We start from the raw sequence: 17,048 nt of genomic DNA, 5'->3' as shown, positions 1-17,048 counted from the left end.
TCCCAACTCGAGGCATAGACCATGAACACCAACCAGAGAAAGCAAAGACACAAATGATTTAACATGTAGATCCATGAATTAAGAAGTAGGAAGCTCACTTGTGCCAACACGCTCTCCGGTGTTGGGTGGCATCCTCCAGCCACGAGGGTGGGAGAGGTGGAGGAGGCGAAGAACTTTATTTCATCAAAGCATCCCCCTACAAGTTTCAAAAGAAAATGTACCAGCTTAATAGCATATCCTTGTTACAGAAAGAAATAATTTCCATCAAAATATGCACATTTAAGGCAAGGATTAAATTAGAAAATATGGATTGAACACCTTTTTGAATAATATATGGTGTTACTTACACTTTCTAGTTACTTACACGTGCTTTCATTCAAACTAACTATTATCGAGATTGTTCGAGTACATCGTTACTATAATTATTAACAAAGTATTACGTGAAATATTAACGAACACTTGAGATGATATATAAATTAATATATGTATAGCATGTATAGAAAGAACAACGAAAGAGTTGTGAGTTACGCAGTGTAGATGAGAACTCTCGGCCTATGATTGAAGAGTGATGACATAGTAAACTGCAAGCAGCGTGTTTAGACAGAAAGCTTTTTTTTCTCATTACTAAAATTAGTACTCCCTCCATTTCAAGCTTCACAACTTTGTCTAGACGGAGGTATATAGACATGTTTTAGATATACATTCATCCGTATCTAGAAAAAGTTACAAAGCTTTTTTAGGAACGGAGGGAGTAGTATCTTCAAGCATGTAACTAATCTAAACTTTCTGATTCGGAGACACGGATCAAGTCAATTGCATGTTACTTCCTAATACCATATATGAAATCAAAGTATTCCCGAGACAACAATTTAGCCATATTTTGCCATCGTTCATTCAAGCACCCTGGCCTTGTTGCACTACTTCTGAACATGTTGCAGGTAAGTCGAAAGGAAGTGTAAGAAACACATCTGACTGACCTATGTTGAGACACAATTCACTTTGCGTAGGTACGCTGGTAAAACCCAGCCGATCCTCGGATACCCATGCCTACTTTCATGGGTTTCACAATCTTCCACAAGAAGGACTGGCTTACTAAGCCAAAGTACCTGCATAAGTAAATATAAACAGTATAAATTTCTATTCGAAATAAGAAAGCAAAGTAACAAATAATAAGGCAAGACAAGTTGTTATTCCATGAAGTTATGCAATACAATGTTGAGAGCCTGCAATGGCTGCGCTGCTACGTCTACCGAGAATGGCTGAGCAGTATATATGGATTCATGTTTCACAACATTAAAAGCATATGAAGTTAATTCTGCTTAGACCAAATCAAACTACCTCTTTAGGTACCATTATTTAACCACTTGGCATCAACACTGGCCCTAATAACCAAGAACTTTCACATGGGATAAGTAAGGAAAATACCATATTTGCAGGTATGGCCATTGCGCCTTAGCATGTGATACATGAATGCAGTATAGACTGAGATGGCTAGCAGCAGCACGACGGTGAAGGAGAAGGTGCTTGCCTGAATCATAATCAGTAAGACCATGGATCATCAGTCCAAGATTGCGGGTATCCACAGCCTCAGCAAATATGATGGCCACGGCAATATAGAGGATTGGGAACAGAAACACCCAAACTGTCTTGAGAAGAATTTCTAAACTGATATTGAATAAATATAGCTATTGGCCATATATGCCTTGAGGAATAAAAAATATAGCTATTTACCGTATTGTTAGTTAGAGATGTATAAAAAGTTCAATCAAATTATTACAAGCATGAGGACGAATTCTCATTTTTAGCACTCGTAAACCAGACGGTGACTAATGGTTTTAGTTAGCTAGGGGATACATCCTCAAACAAAAAAGAAGAAACAATACTACAATAATCTTTTAAAAATAACAGGATGCAAAGGGAAAAAAATGGAAACACAATGCTACCATTTGATCGGACACACACAATATATATAAGATTTATGTTGTTTGACTCTTGAGTTTTGATTTGAAAGGTAGGATAAACTTTTGCAGTCCTGACTGTTGAGTATAGATTAGAAACAAATCTCATCCAACCAATATAAAATAACCCGACTATACAGTGACAATACTTTATTAATACATCCCTGAAGCAGCTTGCTCTTGGTGACTTAAATATGCTCATGCAAAATTACACAATATGGTCGGTAGTGACAATGCTGTGTAACAACTTCTCAACAGTCTAAAAAAGGTTAAGTTAATAATTTGTGGTCAAGCATCTACTCACCTCAGCACAAATTGTTACACACTATATACCCTCTAAACCAACTTAGTTGGGCCCAAGCCACAGTTTATTGTTTCCGAGTAAATCCTAGACGGCATCCGAACATGGATTAAAAATGGTATGAACAAGTTAACGAGATCAGCAATAAAGGTAATTACTTCTCCTTGCAGAATCATGGCTAGTATACCTGGAGCATCCTAAATAATATTGTACTTAATATTACAGATTAGCATTTCAATATATTTCTGATGACGTGTTCTAATTTCATTATTTCACTTGCCCTTAAAAATGGAAACAATCATAAGAACAAACGCCAAAAACTGACCACTGGCTTGACACATAATGCAAAACAGTATACAAGAAACAGAGATATGCAATACGAGCAGGCCTTGCCATCTGACTTCTTCTCGAATATTGTAAAGTCAAGAAAATTACTTTAAAGCATTATAATAGAGGTATGGAGCCAATTATACCAAAAGGATGAGAGGATAAAGCTTTCTTTTGCCTTTATGTAATAGGTAGGTTAGTTAGTATATTAGACGGACTGCACGGATAGAATCAAGTCCAAGTATATTTAAAGTCCAAGAGGATTTAGTAATACAGAACAATTGCATATAAGTACCAGCAATTGAATCCTACCAGGAACCATATGAAGATGTACTGTTTTTGTTTGTGGCACAACTTTCTTTCTCTAGCACGACTCGCATAAATCCTAGCTACATAACGGACAAGCATAACTACAATCTCAAGCCCATATCCTATTTTCCACAAAAGAGATAAAAAATTATATTCCTGTCAATTTCATGTAGCAACAAGAGATCACAAGAAGGTGACCCTGAAGTGTACCTCCGGTGACTGGTCATCACACCACAGCAAACCAGTATTGATATTCTCACAGCCTCAAGTACATTGTGGTTAACCTACATACACAGTTCTTGAGCTGACAAAGCTATACACTACAATAAAAATAATGTATCTCAAACCAAACATACCTTGAGGAGAAGAGCATTGCATGACTTCTCCGCAATCGCCTTTGCAACCCCTCTGCATGAAAGAGTGAAATAAACTAATGATATCAGCAAAGAAAATGAAAAGATAAAGAAAATGCATCTCAAAAAAGATAGAGCATACAATTGGGTTGGCAGAGCGAAACATACCCACAGATTAATACTTTATTTCCATATAAACAGGGAATGAAAATGTTTCAACTTTTGCTTGGGCTGCAAATTTCAGATACCATATGGTAGACAAATTTCAGATTTCTATATGCTAGACGATCTGGTAATTTTGTTGATCTAATAAAAAATCTAATCCCATGAAAACAAAAATAGCACATCCTAGTATTGATATTCATAATAACTCACCACTTTGTAATCGATTCCAGCCTCCTCTACCAAAACATGCAATGCGATTTAACCACGGAGAGAGCCCAGAAAACTCATCGCTGTGGTAATCGATGATCCTGTGGTTTGCCAGTACAAAAACAAAACAAATCCATATCAGAGCAACACAGGCCTATATCCTAAGCCAGCCCCAACAAAGTCAAACAGAAGCCATTCGGGCACTCACCATAGGAACGGGCAGAGGAGGCGACAATGGCAGCGACACGGTAGGATGGGTGGCAGCGACGGCAGCTTCTGTCCGATACTCCACATTAGGCGCCCAGGCTTCCTTGTGTGTTCATCCACGCCTCCCAGGGTGGGACGGCCAAAAGGGCCTAATCCCACCTCGGCGCCTCCTCCCACAAGCTGTGGCTAGTGCTCGCCGGAGCGCAAGCTGCGCAACGGTACCTCCAACAATATGCACCTGCTCTCCAATTTCCTCAGTCATCTTAGCATAGTGAACCCAGTCATCCTGATCACGTCCTCAATCAAGAAAATTGGGTATTCATCAACAAATGACGTGTACACATTCTTCATGCTATCTCCAGATATCTTCTGGGAGCCATCATTGTTCTGCAACAAGCAAAAGAATGACCAAACATTGACCATCATAGGTTTGATCCTTATCGCCATTGAATTCTGAAGCAGCAGCATTCATTCCAATGGAAACCTAGTAGGCCAGACAGAATAATATATCATCAATACCAAATATCTAGAAAATATTGGTGGCATGCTCATTAGATTAATTTAACATGATGCAAGTTCAAGATACCTTGCCAATATATTTGGTGGGTATACATGTTTATCTTTCTTTTGGCCCCATGGTTATCATCAACAGCGACATCATTTCCTTTTCGGCGTCCACGATGGCGCCTTATTTCTCGTCCTCCTCGGTCTTCCAGTCCCAAATCCAATTCAGCTAGAGAAATGATGCATACAAATACACAAAGTAAGCAAATGAATAATCTACACCGGAAATACAATGAGGCAAAAAATTAGCACCACAAAGATATCCGACATCCCTCATGGGAAAAGAAACAAATTGAGATCAAAGGGGTGAAGCCATACCTGTTGTCCATCCACTACAACAAGACAAATTGGTTTATGAGAAGCATCATATCTGCAGAGAGAAAAAACTAAACCGTGAGGGAAAGCCTCAATACCTTGGAGATATGTAGTACAAAGAAGGGGATCCAGAGAGAGGGAGAGAGAAAGAGAGGGTGGGGAACCTGGATATTGGTGGATGGAGCTGCAGTTTAGATCTCCAACGGATTGGAAGCAACATCAGTACCACCAGAAGACAATGCTCTTGTATGATCCTCCACATAAGTTCTCCACTTCCCCACGTGCTCCTCCATGGATCAGCCATGGCACTAAGCTAGAGGAGGCAGAGCTCAAGGGGACAAAGATAGCAGCAGTGTGGAGGTTGAGGCTCGGGGAGAGGAAGGGATATGGAAATCTGGAGAGGGGGTCGACCTAGGTCATGGAGGCTGGGGGGTGGAGATGCTGCCTGGGAGGCGGAGAAGGCTGGCCGGCCAGGGAGACGGAGGCGCCAGCCGCCGTTCCCGAGGAGCACGTGAGGAAGAAGAGCAAGGGAGGTGGAGGCGTGAGGGGAGGGGAGATGGGCCAAGAAGATGATGGCTGCACAAGATCTGAAGCGGCTCACCTGCGATGGCGACGCCATGGTCTTCCCGGCAAGCGGCGTAGACGGTGGCGGCCTGAAATCGTCCCGCGCGGCGCGCTCCTGCTGGCCGGCGGTCATCCATTGAGGAGGAGCAGCGCGGAGGCTGGGGGTTGAAAACGGGCATGGGAGAGGAGAACTACGGGCGGCCAGGAGGCGGAGCGGCGCCGCGGGACGCGCGAGGAGAGAACGCGAGGGGATTGGGGAGCAGCTGTGTGCGAGACGATTGGGTGGGCTAGGGTTCGCACCGACCAGCGAAGGAAAGGTCCAAATTACCCCCGCGCGGAGGAGATATTTTGCACGCCAGCACGAGGCGAGCGCACCACGGGAACGAGCCACAGCGACTGACGCACGGACCCGCCCGATCGTAGGACCCAAAAGCAGCCAGATGCGGGTAGAAAATGGCCAGTGCATGGCTTTCGCTAGCGCGAAGGGTCGACGGTAAAAAGCTCCACAACCAACCAGAGCCCACGCTGCTGGCAAAAACGAAGGGCTGAGATCAAATGTCGGTCAGGTACAGTAAAAATCGGATGGTCCACATGCTTTAATCTCTGTGAATGCCCCTATGGGGGGCATCGTTTATACCTTTAGATACGTCAACTTTCCAGGCCTCAATTTCATCCTTACCATCGATAACCTTCCCCAGGTCATACCATAGTTTTCCTAGGCTCTTATTGTAAACATAACATGATTTTGTCTTGTGTGTCAGTCTTAAATCCTGATTCTTTCCTGCTAATTGGATGAAGTGAAACCAGGTAGTCTAGCAAACACCAATGCAAAGGTGAATTAGCCCAGACACACTGGTCAATCATACGTACAAGAATAGAGGGCATAACCTTTGGCCACGATCGATTTACCACGGCCAAAAGCATGGCTAGATACTTAAACCTGAGCGAGCGGAACGTGCCGTGCATCCTGTGCTGGCGGACACATCTGATGGTGTTCAGCTGCAGGAACGACTCGAGAGATACCACTACGCGCCCCTCGATCAGAAGGAGCTTTCTGTCCACTACGCGCCCCTCCATCACGTGCACCTGTGCCCTCAAGTCATCCGGAGTCGTATCTTATTTGGGATGCACGTTGGCAAGACTCGATCATCTGGGATGCTCATCCATGGAAACCAGTGGTGGCCGGCGAACGGCAGCCAGATGTAACAACAGCTTGAACGCATACGTGTTTCATTGGCTAAAGACTCCTTGTGTTGTTACCGCGAGAATATTACCACTAAGCTACTGCCTGCTCGATCGAGTGGCTTCTTTGGATTGTACTGTCTTTTCCCTCATCCCCGCAGGAGCACAGGGTAGGGCGGTTTCGTATTTACTCGTGCGTTGCTACGGAAACCAGGACATATATAAATGTGATTTGATTTTTTTAGTCACCATAATGACACATCTGACTTTTAGTTTTGAATACCCCACGCAAACCTTCTAAGAACAAACATGTGTTCTTTGTCACTTTTTATCTTTTTCTGTTACACGTTTTTTTTTATATTTCACACTATTATGCTTTTACTACTTCAATAGGTTTTCCTTTATGGGAGAATCAGTGTAGTCTAGGAATCCACTGTAAAGAGGATATAATCTATAAGAAGCACAAATGCAGAGCTTAATTACAGTTGGCTCACTATTCTTGTAAATTAATTCTCTCGGTTTTCTCTGGTCAAATAGATAGGATTTTCTGTTGAAGGGTCAAATTATTTTCTTAGACGTGCACCAGCAGATAAGCAAATCAAAATTTTACCATGCATAACTGGCCTGCAGTACCAAAAAAATCACTCCAACTCACTCAACACAATAAGAACAGATCAAATCGCTACGGCGTGGTATCTCCTTGTCAATCAAAAAGAACATATCGAGCGATATGCTTGATGAGCAACTCAAATCAACAAAAAATACAATAAAAAAACAAGTAACAAAGATTACATCTATATTCCGCAACCTCGTGGCCATCGTAAAACACCTTGAATGTTTCGCATGAATGAATGTCCACCATTGAGGATATACGTCAACTTTCCGGGCCTCAATTTCATCCTTACCATCGATAACCTTCCCCAGGTCATACCATAGTTTTTCTAGGCTCTTATTGTAAACATAACATGATTTTGCCTGGTGTGTCAGTCTTAAATCCTGATTCTTTCCTGCTAATTGGATGAAGTGAAACCAGGTAGTCTAGCAAACACCAATGCAAAGGTGAATTAGCATAGACACACTGGTCAATCATACGTACAAGAATAGCATCTCAGCGATCGGGCATAACCTTTGGCCACGATCGATTTACCACGGCCAAAAGCATGGCTAGATACTTAAACCTGAGCGAGCGGAACGTGCCGTGCATCGTGTGCTTGCGGACACAGCTGACGGTGTTCAGCTGCAGGAACGACTCGAGAGATACCACTACGCGCCCCTCGATCAGAAGGAGCTTTCTGTCCACTACGCGCCCCTCCATCACGTGCACCTGTGCCCTCAAGTCATCCGGAGTCGTATCTTATTTGGGATGCACGTTGGCAAGACTCGATCATCTGGGATGCTCATCCATGGAAACCAGTGGTGGCCGGCGAACGGCAGCCAGATGTAACAACAGCTTGAACACATACGTGTTTCATTGGCTAAAGACTCCTTGTGTTGTTACCGCGAGAACATCACCATTAAGATATTGTCTGCTCGATCGAGTGGCTTCTTTGGATTGTACTGTCTTTTTCCTCATCCCCGCAGGAGCACAGGGTAGGGCGGTTTCGTATTTACTCGTGCGTTGCTACGGAAACCAGGACATATATAAATGTGATTTGATTTTTTTAGTCACCATAATGACACATCTGACTTTTAGTTTTGAATACCCCACGCAAACCTTCTAAGAACAAACATGGGTTCTTTGTCACTTTTTATCTTTCTCTGGTACACGTTTTTTTTATATCTCACACTATTATGCTTTTACTACTTCAATAGGTTTTCCTTTATGGGAGAATCAGTGTTGTCTACGAATCCACGAGTAAAGAGGATATAATCTATAAGAAGCACAAATGCAGAGCTTAATTACAGTTGGCTCACTATTCTTGTAAATTAATTCTCTCGGTTTTCTCTGGTCAAATAGATAGGATTTTCTGTTGAAGGGTCAAATTATTTTCTTAGGCGTGCACCAGCAGATAAGCAAATCAAAATTTTACCATGCATAACTGGCATGCAGTACCAAAAAAAACACTCCAACTCACTCAACACAGTAAGAACAGATCAAATCGCTACGGCGTGGTATCTCCTTGTCAATCAAAAAGAACAAATCGAGCGATATGCTTGATGAGCAACTCAAACTAACAAAAAATACAATAAAAAAACAAGTAACAATGATTACATCTATATTCCGCAACTCTTGGCCATTGTAAAACACCTTGAATGTTTCGCATGAATGAATGTCCACCATTGAGAATACACGTCAACTTTCCAGGCCTCAATTTCATCCTTACCATCGATAACCTTCCCTAGGTTATACCATAGTTTTCCTAGGCTCTTATTGTAAACATAACATGATTTTGCCTGTGTGTCAGTCTTAAATCCTGATTCTTTCCTGCTAATTGGATGAAGTGAAACCAGGTAGTCTAGCAAACACCAATGCAAAGGTGAATTAGCACAAACACACTGGTCAATCATATGTACAAGAATAGCATCTCAGCGATCGGGCATAACCATTGGCCACGATCAATTTACCACAGCCAAAAGCATGGCTAGATACTTAAACCTGAGCGAGCGGAACGTGCCGTGCATCGTGTGCTAGCGGACACATCTGACGGTGTTCAGCTGCAGGAACGACTCGAGGGATACCACTACGCGCCCCACGCCATCACGTGCACCTGAAGTCATCCGGAGTCGTATCTTATTTGGGATGCACGTTGGCAAGACTCGATCATCTGGGATGCCCATCCATTGAAACCAGTGGTGGCCGGCGAGCGGCGGCCAGATGTAACAACAACTTGAACGCATACGTGTTCCATTGGCTGAAGACTCCTTGTGTTGTTACCGCGAGAACATCACCATTAAGCTACTGCCTGCTCGATCGAGTGGCTTCTTTGGATTGTACTGTTTTTTCCCTCATCCCCGCAGGAGCACAGGGTAGGGCGGAGCTAGGTTGGCTGGCGGTTAAAATCAAGGCGGCCGGCGACCTGGCATGAGTCAGGTGACGGTGGAGCGGAGGTTGAACGACGCGTAATCGGGAGTCCATGGTCGGGCAGGGTCGGGGTGCCGAGATCGTGAGGCCTGGTACGTGCGTCGCCGACGTATTCGATCTCGTTTCACCGATCTCACGCTTATATAGGAAAAAACAGGCGGCGGGAGTTAGGAAACTGGCAGCTAGAAATCCTGAACCCGAACGACCCGGAGTCTCATGTCAACGAGCGACAATACCGTGAGAAGATGTCTTGGGCAACGGATGACGGACGAACCAAAACAAACACGGACCAAACCACGGAAACACTTCGTACTTTATTATTCGAAATCCCTCCCTGGCAATCGCTCGCTCGAGCGATCGGTTTCTGTCGGCGCGGAGCGCTCGCGCGAAAGCGCGACTCAATTCCCTTTGTATCACGTAGTGTTTTAATTGTGTTCACACTTGTTCACACTAACAACTTGTATTACTACTTTGCAAGTTGCATGCAGCCAAGAGCGTTCACACTGCATGCATGCACATGCAAAGAGCATCTTATGGATTTGCATTTAATGAGCCAACTTTTCAGCACTCTTTAATAAATTGTTGCATGTACACATAGCATCTCACTCTTTTTCTTCAGCACGAAGCAGACTCTCAATTCTCTTTTTGCAATTCCCTTTTGGGTTTTTTTTCGTACGGTAATTCATATTTAATGGGGTCCTTTTGCAATTCCCTTTTTTGGGCCAGTGGTTTTTAAGGGGAAAAATAACGGGTGGGAAGATCCACTTGCAGCTCAAATGAACTACCACTTGCTACTCAAATTAAGTACTGTTTTAAGTTGTAAGCTAACAAAAGTTGCTAAAAAAATTCTTAATGAAAATTACTTTTTAGGGTTGCTAGGTATTTATATTTACCGTTGATAATTTGTAAACAAAAAAAGAGTCGCTACATATTTTAAATTAAATTAAATTTTCAGGGTTGATATTTATTTATATTTACCATTGATAAATAGCGGGTCACCGGGTTGATAGCTTCTAAACTAAAAGAGAGTCGCTAAAATATTCTAAATGAAATACTTTTTAGGGTTATTATTTATTTTATATTTATGGTTGATAAATAACGAGGCATCAGGTTGATAGCTTGTAAAATAAAAAAATGTTCGCTAAAATATTCTAAATGGAATACTTTTTAGGGTTGGTAGTTATTTATAATTACTATTGATAAACGGGGCACCGGGTTGATAAATTGTAAACTAAAAAGAGTCACCAAAATATTCAAAATAAAATTTGATTTTTACGGTTGGTAGTTATTTATATTTACTGTTGATAAATAACAGGACACCGGGTTGATAGCTTCTAAACTAAAAAAATCGCTAAACTGTTTGAAATAAAATCAACTTTGGGGTTGATAATTTTATACATTTACCGTTGATCACTCAAGTACGGAGGGGTTGATTATTCAGATAGAGAAGGTTGATAACTTTTAGCCCGAAAAAAAGTTTCTCGAAACATATCAACATGGGTGCTAGTTTTGAAGATCTCGTCGAAACGGATTTATTTGTGAAAGCGAATCTTAATTTGGAGTTGTCGTTTCAAAGTTAAAACGTTTTGAATTTACAAATTTGGAAAAGATTCCGCTGACATCAGCATATTCGTCCATTTGTGCATTCATGCATAACTTTCCCTCAATAGCCTACACCAGGTTGATAATTTTATACATTCACCGTTGATCACTCAAGTACGGAGGGATTGATTATTCAGATAGAGAGGATTGATAACTTTTAGCCGAAAAAAAGTTTCTCGAAACATATCAACATGGGTGCTAGTTTTGAACATCTCGTCGAGACGGAATTATTGGTGAAAGCGAATCTTAATTTGAAGTTGTCGTTTGAAAGTTAAAACATTTTGTATTTTCAAATTTGGAAAAGATTTCGCCGACATCAGCGGATTCGTCTTTTTGTGCATGCATGCAGAACATTCCCTCAATAGCATGCACCAGGTTGATAATTTTATACATTCACCGTTGATCACTCAAGTACGGAGGGGTTGATTATTCAGATAGAGAGGGTTGATAATTTTTAGCCTGAAAAAAAGTTTCTAGAAATATATCAACATGTGTGCTAGTTTTGAAGATCTCGTCGAGACGGAATTATTGGTGAAAGCGAATCTTAATTTGAAGTTGTCGTTTGAAAGATAAAACATTTTGAATTTTCAAATTTGGAAAAGATTCCGCTGACATCAGCGGATTCGTCTTTTTGTGCATGTATGCAGAACTTTCCCTCAATAGCTTGCACCAGGTTGATAATTTTATACATTCACCGTTGATCACTCAAGTACGGAGAGGTTGATTATTCAGATAAAGAGGGTTGATAACTTTTAGCCCGAAAATAAGTTTCTCAAATCATATCAACATGGGTGCTAGTTTTGAAGATCTCGTCGAGACGGTTTTTTTGATGAAAGCGGATCTTAATTTGGAATTATCGTTTAAAAGTTAAAATGTCTTGAATTTTCAAATTTGGAAAAGATTTCGCTGACATCAGCGAATCTGTCATCTAGCGCTTGCATGCAGAACTTTCCCTATATAATATATTTCGTCAGAACTTTTTTGCCAAAAAAGGAATTTTTTCCATAAATAATAATTTCGAATGTTACTAAAAATAGAAATTTCTGGTCGGATGTGACCGCTCGAGCGATCGTGCGCCAGCTAGGGAAGCACTTTATTATTAGGTATAGATAGATAGAGCGAGCAAGAAGTTCTGAGTGGGAGTGATGTTTTGGAACATGGGAGCGTATGCTCCCTTTATTTTGAAATACATGTTAGACACATTTTAAAATGTCAAAAAAATTGAAACAAAAATTTCACATGTACATCTTCATGTGCTACGCGCTCACAAAGTCGTTTCATGAAAAAACGATATGTCATGTGGCGTGTGTAAAAAAGATAAAATTCGGTGCTGAAACAAAGACTTGTCACACGATAAATTTTCTCTTTTTCGCTTAGACTACAAAAATTATCATTTTTTCATGAAACTTGACGAATACACATATATTATGGAGATGTAAATGTAAATTTTTTTGTCAAATTTTTTTAACACTTGGAAATATGTTTTTATGGCAGAGGGATCATACGCACCCGAGAGCCGAATTGAGTTTCTGATAAAATAGAGATTATCTAGCTAATCAAACTACCAAGCAAGCATACTACTGGATCAACATGTCGTGATGTGAGATCGCTAGCTGAAACAGGCAACCATGCTGCTGGATCGTTGGACTACTTCTTAGCTAGCAGGTGAATCTATCGACTGAAATCAAAGGAACATGCCAGCTGGGCTACTGCATAGGTACTGAACAAGTATGGGAAAGGATGGACTTGATACTACCTGCCACACGACGGAGACGAGAAGAACGACGCGCAGCCGGTGGACGCGGATCTTGCAGAGGAAGGCGGGATGAAGCGGCCGGACGTGGAGACGCGTCTAGCCGCTAGCGGGACACACTGCGGGGGCCCGCGTTTGCGCCGCATGCATCCGCAATAATTATGCAGTTAGCCGCGTACGAGCCGCGTATGAACCGCGCGTTTTTGCGGCGCCGCGCGCGCCGCGTATGTAGCTTTGGCCGCGCTGCGCATTGGCCGTTCGCTAGGCTCGCTCGGTAGGCTAGCTAGCTCTGCTCTTGGCTTGATACAAAAGCAGATTCATAACGAGTACTCACAGGGACTGAGATCCAAATCTTTGCCCCTCTCATCTCCATCCAACGGTGTGCATGACACCAAGCTAATAGCTCTAGTGCTTAGAAACGTCAGAGAGCATTTGACAGATTCAACAGCATTTCAAATTGAAGATTCAGTAGTACTGACATAAAAAAAAAACTCTGCATCATGTTATAAAAAAAAAAAAAAACTCTGCATCATGCCATTATCCATCGCTAGTGGCTGATAATGTGTAGTAGCTCCCAGACTTGTGGCGCGCATAATTGCGCCCACCAGTATAGCAATGTTGGACAGAGGGTTGCAGAGACAAATGGCAGAATCTTGGCTTGTCTACCATGTACACTTGAAACCTTGACAGAATGGACAGAGTATTTCATTCAAATGGATCTTGCAGAGGAAGGCGGGATGAAGCGGCCGGACGTGGAGACGCGTCTAGCACTCTAGCGGCCGAAGCAGAACTTGGCCGTGAGGCGTGGGGTTGCAGGAGGCGGCGAGTTGAGGACCCTCCCGCGTGGTGTTTATTTGTCTGACGAAACTGAATAAGGAGCAGCGACGGTGGCATGAGACGCCGCAGTCGAGCACGGGTATGGTGGCTGGGGTTGATCCAGGTCAAGAAGGAGGTTGGGGAAACACGCGCCGTGACAAGGGCACGAGGAACGGACGGAACTTGCACCGGAGGACCACCGGGGAAGGGCCAGCGATGAGCATCTGCAATGAAATACGGCGGTCAACGCCGGCGGCATGAACGAGAGGGAGGAGAAGAACAAGGAGATGTGTGGGAGGAAGCGGAGGTTACCACGAAGCCGGGAACGAGGTCAACGGCGTCAGAGGATGGCCGAAGCGGTGGCGACGGCGAGTCTGGTGGAAGCTGACGGTGGTGTTTCTCTGAGCATTAACTGAATTTCGGTCTCTTCTTCTCTGCTTCGTGGGAGAGGGGAAAGAACAGAGGAGGGAAGCAGTGGCGGCGCGATACGGGGAGGCGGACTAGGGTTTGCTGGGTCTTGGTGAAGGAAAGGTAAAGAGGGATTTTTTTAAATAATACATTTTTTTTTGTTTTTTGTAGAAATAATCCTCGATTTTCAGTTTTTACAGAAATAATACACCGTCGGGTTCAAATAACCCGATTCTTTAAAATCGGGGTAGAGGACCCCGAAATTAGAGAACTCGGGGTAGACGAACCCGAATTTTACTGTCTCCGCGCAGGGGCAAAAGAAAAGAAAGAGTTGGGATAGAGAAACCCGATATTTGGGAGTCGGGATAGAGGAGGCCGATTTCAGCCCAGCACCATTTCGATCACTTCAACGCGTCCTTTTCATGTTCTGATGTTTGCTGAGCATGCAGCTCTGCTGCCTTGCATGCATGTTCCCGTGTCTAGCCAGCGCTATGATTTGTTGCAGAGTTGTAACGGCATCTCCAGCGGCGCGACGCGCGTCCGTTGCGCTGGCTGAAATGATCGAAATTGACCGCACGTATGTTTGCGTCGGGGGTGGCTCCAGCGGCACGACGCATTTTTTGGCCGAATCATTTTTTTTTAAACATGAAACATAATTTACATAGTTAAAACATAAAAAAAACCTAACGCCTACTGCTCCTCCTCGTCGCCGTCGAGCACGATGAGCTCCGGTATCACCCACGGACAGTAGCCATCCGGGGGAGCGTACGCCGGGCGCGCCGCCCGGTGCCGGGAGGTGGAGGAGGCTGCGGCTGTGGCGGCGGTGGTGGCGCCGAGGGCTGTGGAGGCGGTGGAGGCGCCCAGGGATACGGCTGTGGCGGCGGTGGAGGAGGCGCCCAGGGATACGGCTGTGGCGGCAGTGGAGGAGGCGCCGCCGAGTCCTGCAGCGGTAGTCGAAGCGCTTCATCCTCATGGCGTAGCGGGGCAGCGGTGGCTGCACAGGCGCGTCGTTCTCGGAGACCAGGACGCCGACCTTCGCCATCTCGTCGTCCGTCATGTTCTCCGGGAACTCGAAGTTGCGGCCCTCCGCCATGGCCTGCTGCCATTCGTGGAAGACATCCGCGACGTAGTCGTCGCTGTCGTCCTTCACCTCCTCATTATGGTAGGCGAGCGCCTCGATGTAGTCATCGTCGTCGTCGTAGGCAGCGTAGGCGTCGTCGCCGTCCTCGTCGTCGTCGTCGTTGTACTGCGCCTGTTGACGACGCGTCGGCACCTGCTGGAGATGCCCTAAGGGCACGCATATCAGCGTTCCAAAATGTCCGCGCGTCCGTTTGCGTTGGCCGAAATGGTCGAAATTGACCACGCGTTCATTTGCGTCGGGGGTGGCTCCAGCGGCATGACGTATTTTTTTCTCAAATTTTCATCTGTGCACATGCCTAGCGGCTGGCGGCTCAGCTACCGCCGGGTGCCCATCCCTCCCGTGCATGTGCGCGAGCTAGATAGGAGCGCCGAGATCCGGCAAAGGAGGCGGTACCTACCGCCGGACCTCCGCGCCGATCCCGCCTACGACATCGACTCCGACAGCTGGAGCAGCTATCTCGAGGCCGAGATGGATCCGAGGAGGAGGGTGGGCTTCATGGGCGACAGGGACTTCCCCTTCGACCGTCCACCGGCGCCTCATCATCGAAGTCGGCAGGTGCCGACGCCTGCGCAGGACGACCACGACTACAACGAGGCGCTGACGTATCACAACGAGGAGGCCAAGGACGACAACGACGACTACGTCGCGTGCATCTTCCAGGAATGGCAGTTGGCCATGGCGGAGGGCCAGAAGTTTGAGTACCCGGACAACATGACGTACGACGAGATCGCGAGGCTCGGCATCCTCGTCTCGGAGGTGGACTGACCTGTGCAGCCGCCGCTGCCCCGGTACGCCAACGGCATCATGCCGCCAGGCCCCTGTCGGAGGAAGAAGTCCTACGACTGGCGCTACAGGACTCGACCACGCCACCGGTTCAACCACCACCTCCACCTCCGCCGTACAACCCGTGGGGCCCCCACCTCAGGCCTGGGCTCCTCCACCTCCGCCACAGGCATGGGCTCCTCCACCTCCGCCACATGCCTGGGCGCCTCCACATCTACCTCCGCCATAGGCCTGGGCTCCTCCACCTCCAGCACCGCCGGCGCGTCCGACGTATGTTCCGCCGGTTCCCAACTGGCCGTGGGTGGGTACCAGAGCTCATCATGATAGACATCGATGATGAGAACCAGTAGACGCAGACGTTTAGGGTTTTTTCCATGTTATAAAAAATGGAAATTCGAGAGGAAAAATACGTCGTGCCGCTGGAGCCACCCCCGACGCAAACGAACGCACAGTCGATTTCGACCATTTCAACCGACGAAAACAGATGCGCGAACATTTTCGAACGCTGAAATGCGTGCCCTTACAGCTCTGCAACAAATCATAGTACATTTTAGGTGGCTAGAACCAGCCCACGTGAACATGCATCAATGCATGCAAGGCAGCAGAGCTGCATGCTCAGCAAACATCAGAACATGCCTCGTAGTGCAGCGGCATGGAAGACATGCATGCTAGGCACTATACGTTGCAGGTGGTGTGTAAAATAGTAGGAGAGAACAATAGTGGGCCACGCAACAGTGAAAAGGACGCGTCGAAGGGACCGAAATGGTGCTGCGCTGAAATCGGCCTCCTCTTACCCCGACTCCCAAATATCGGGTTTCTCTACCCTAACTCTTTCTTTTTCTTTTGCCCCCGCGCGGAGAAAGTAAAATTCGGGCTCCTAAATCCCGACTTTACAAAATCGAGTTCGTCTACCCCGAGTTCTCCAACTTCGGGGTCCTCTACCCCGACAGTGTATTATTCCTGTAAAAACTAAAAATCGAGTATTATTTTTGCAATAAGCAAAAAAAAATGTATTATTTAAAAAAAATGCGCCAGCTGGCCTGGGTGATTGGCGACAACGTGCGTGACCAT

At 45.1% G+C, this 17,048-nt stretch overlaps 1 long non-coding RNA gene across 1 annotated transcript; it reads right to left on the bottom strand.

Annotated features, from left to right (window-relative positions):
* Window positions 1-13,499: 13,499 nt before the first annotated feature.
* On the bottom strand, window positions 13,500-14,135 carry LOC124659095. Its single transcript, XR_006989446.1, has 2 exons — window positions 13,958-14,135; window positions 13,500-13,869 (listed from the first exon to the last, which is right to left on the bottom strand). It is a non-coding gene; the product is annotated as an uncharacterized LOC124659095 (long non-coding RNA).
* Between the last annotated feature and the right edge of the window lie 2,913 nt (window positions 14,136-17,048).

The sequence above is a fragment of the Lolium rigidum genome, chromosome 6, assembly GCF_022539505.1.
Source record: "Lolium rigidum isolate FL_2022 chromosome 6, APGP_CSIRO_Lrig_0.1, whole genome shotgun sequence".
Classification (NCBI taxonomy): domain Eukaryota; kingdom Viridiplantae; phylum Streptophyta; class Magnoliopsida; order Poales; family Poaceae; genus Lolium; species Lolium rigidum.
The sequence above is the reverse complement of the archived record's forward strand: the minus strand, read 5'-3'. Positions and strand labels throughout refer to the sequence as shown.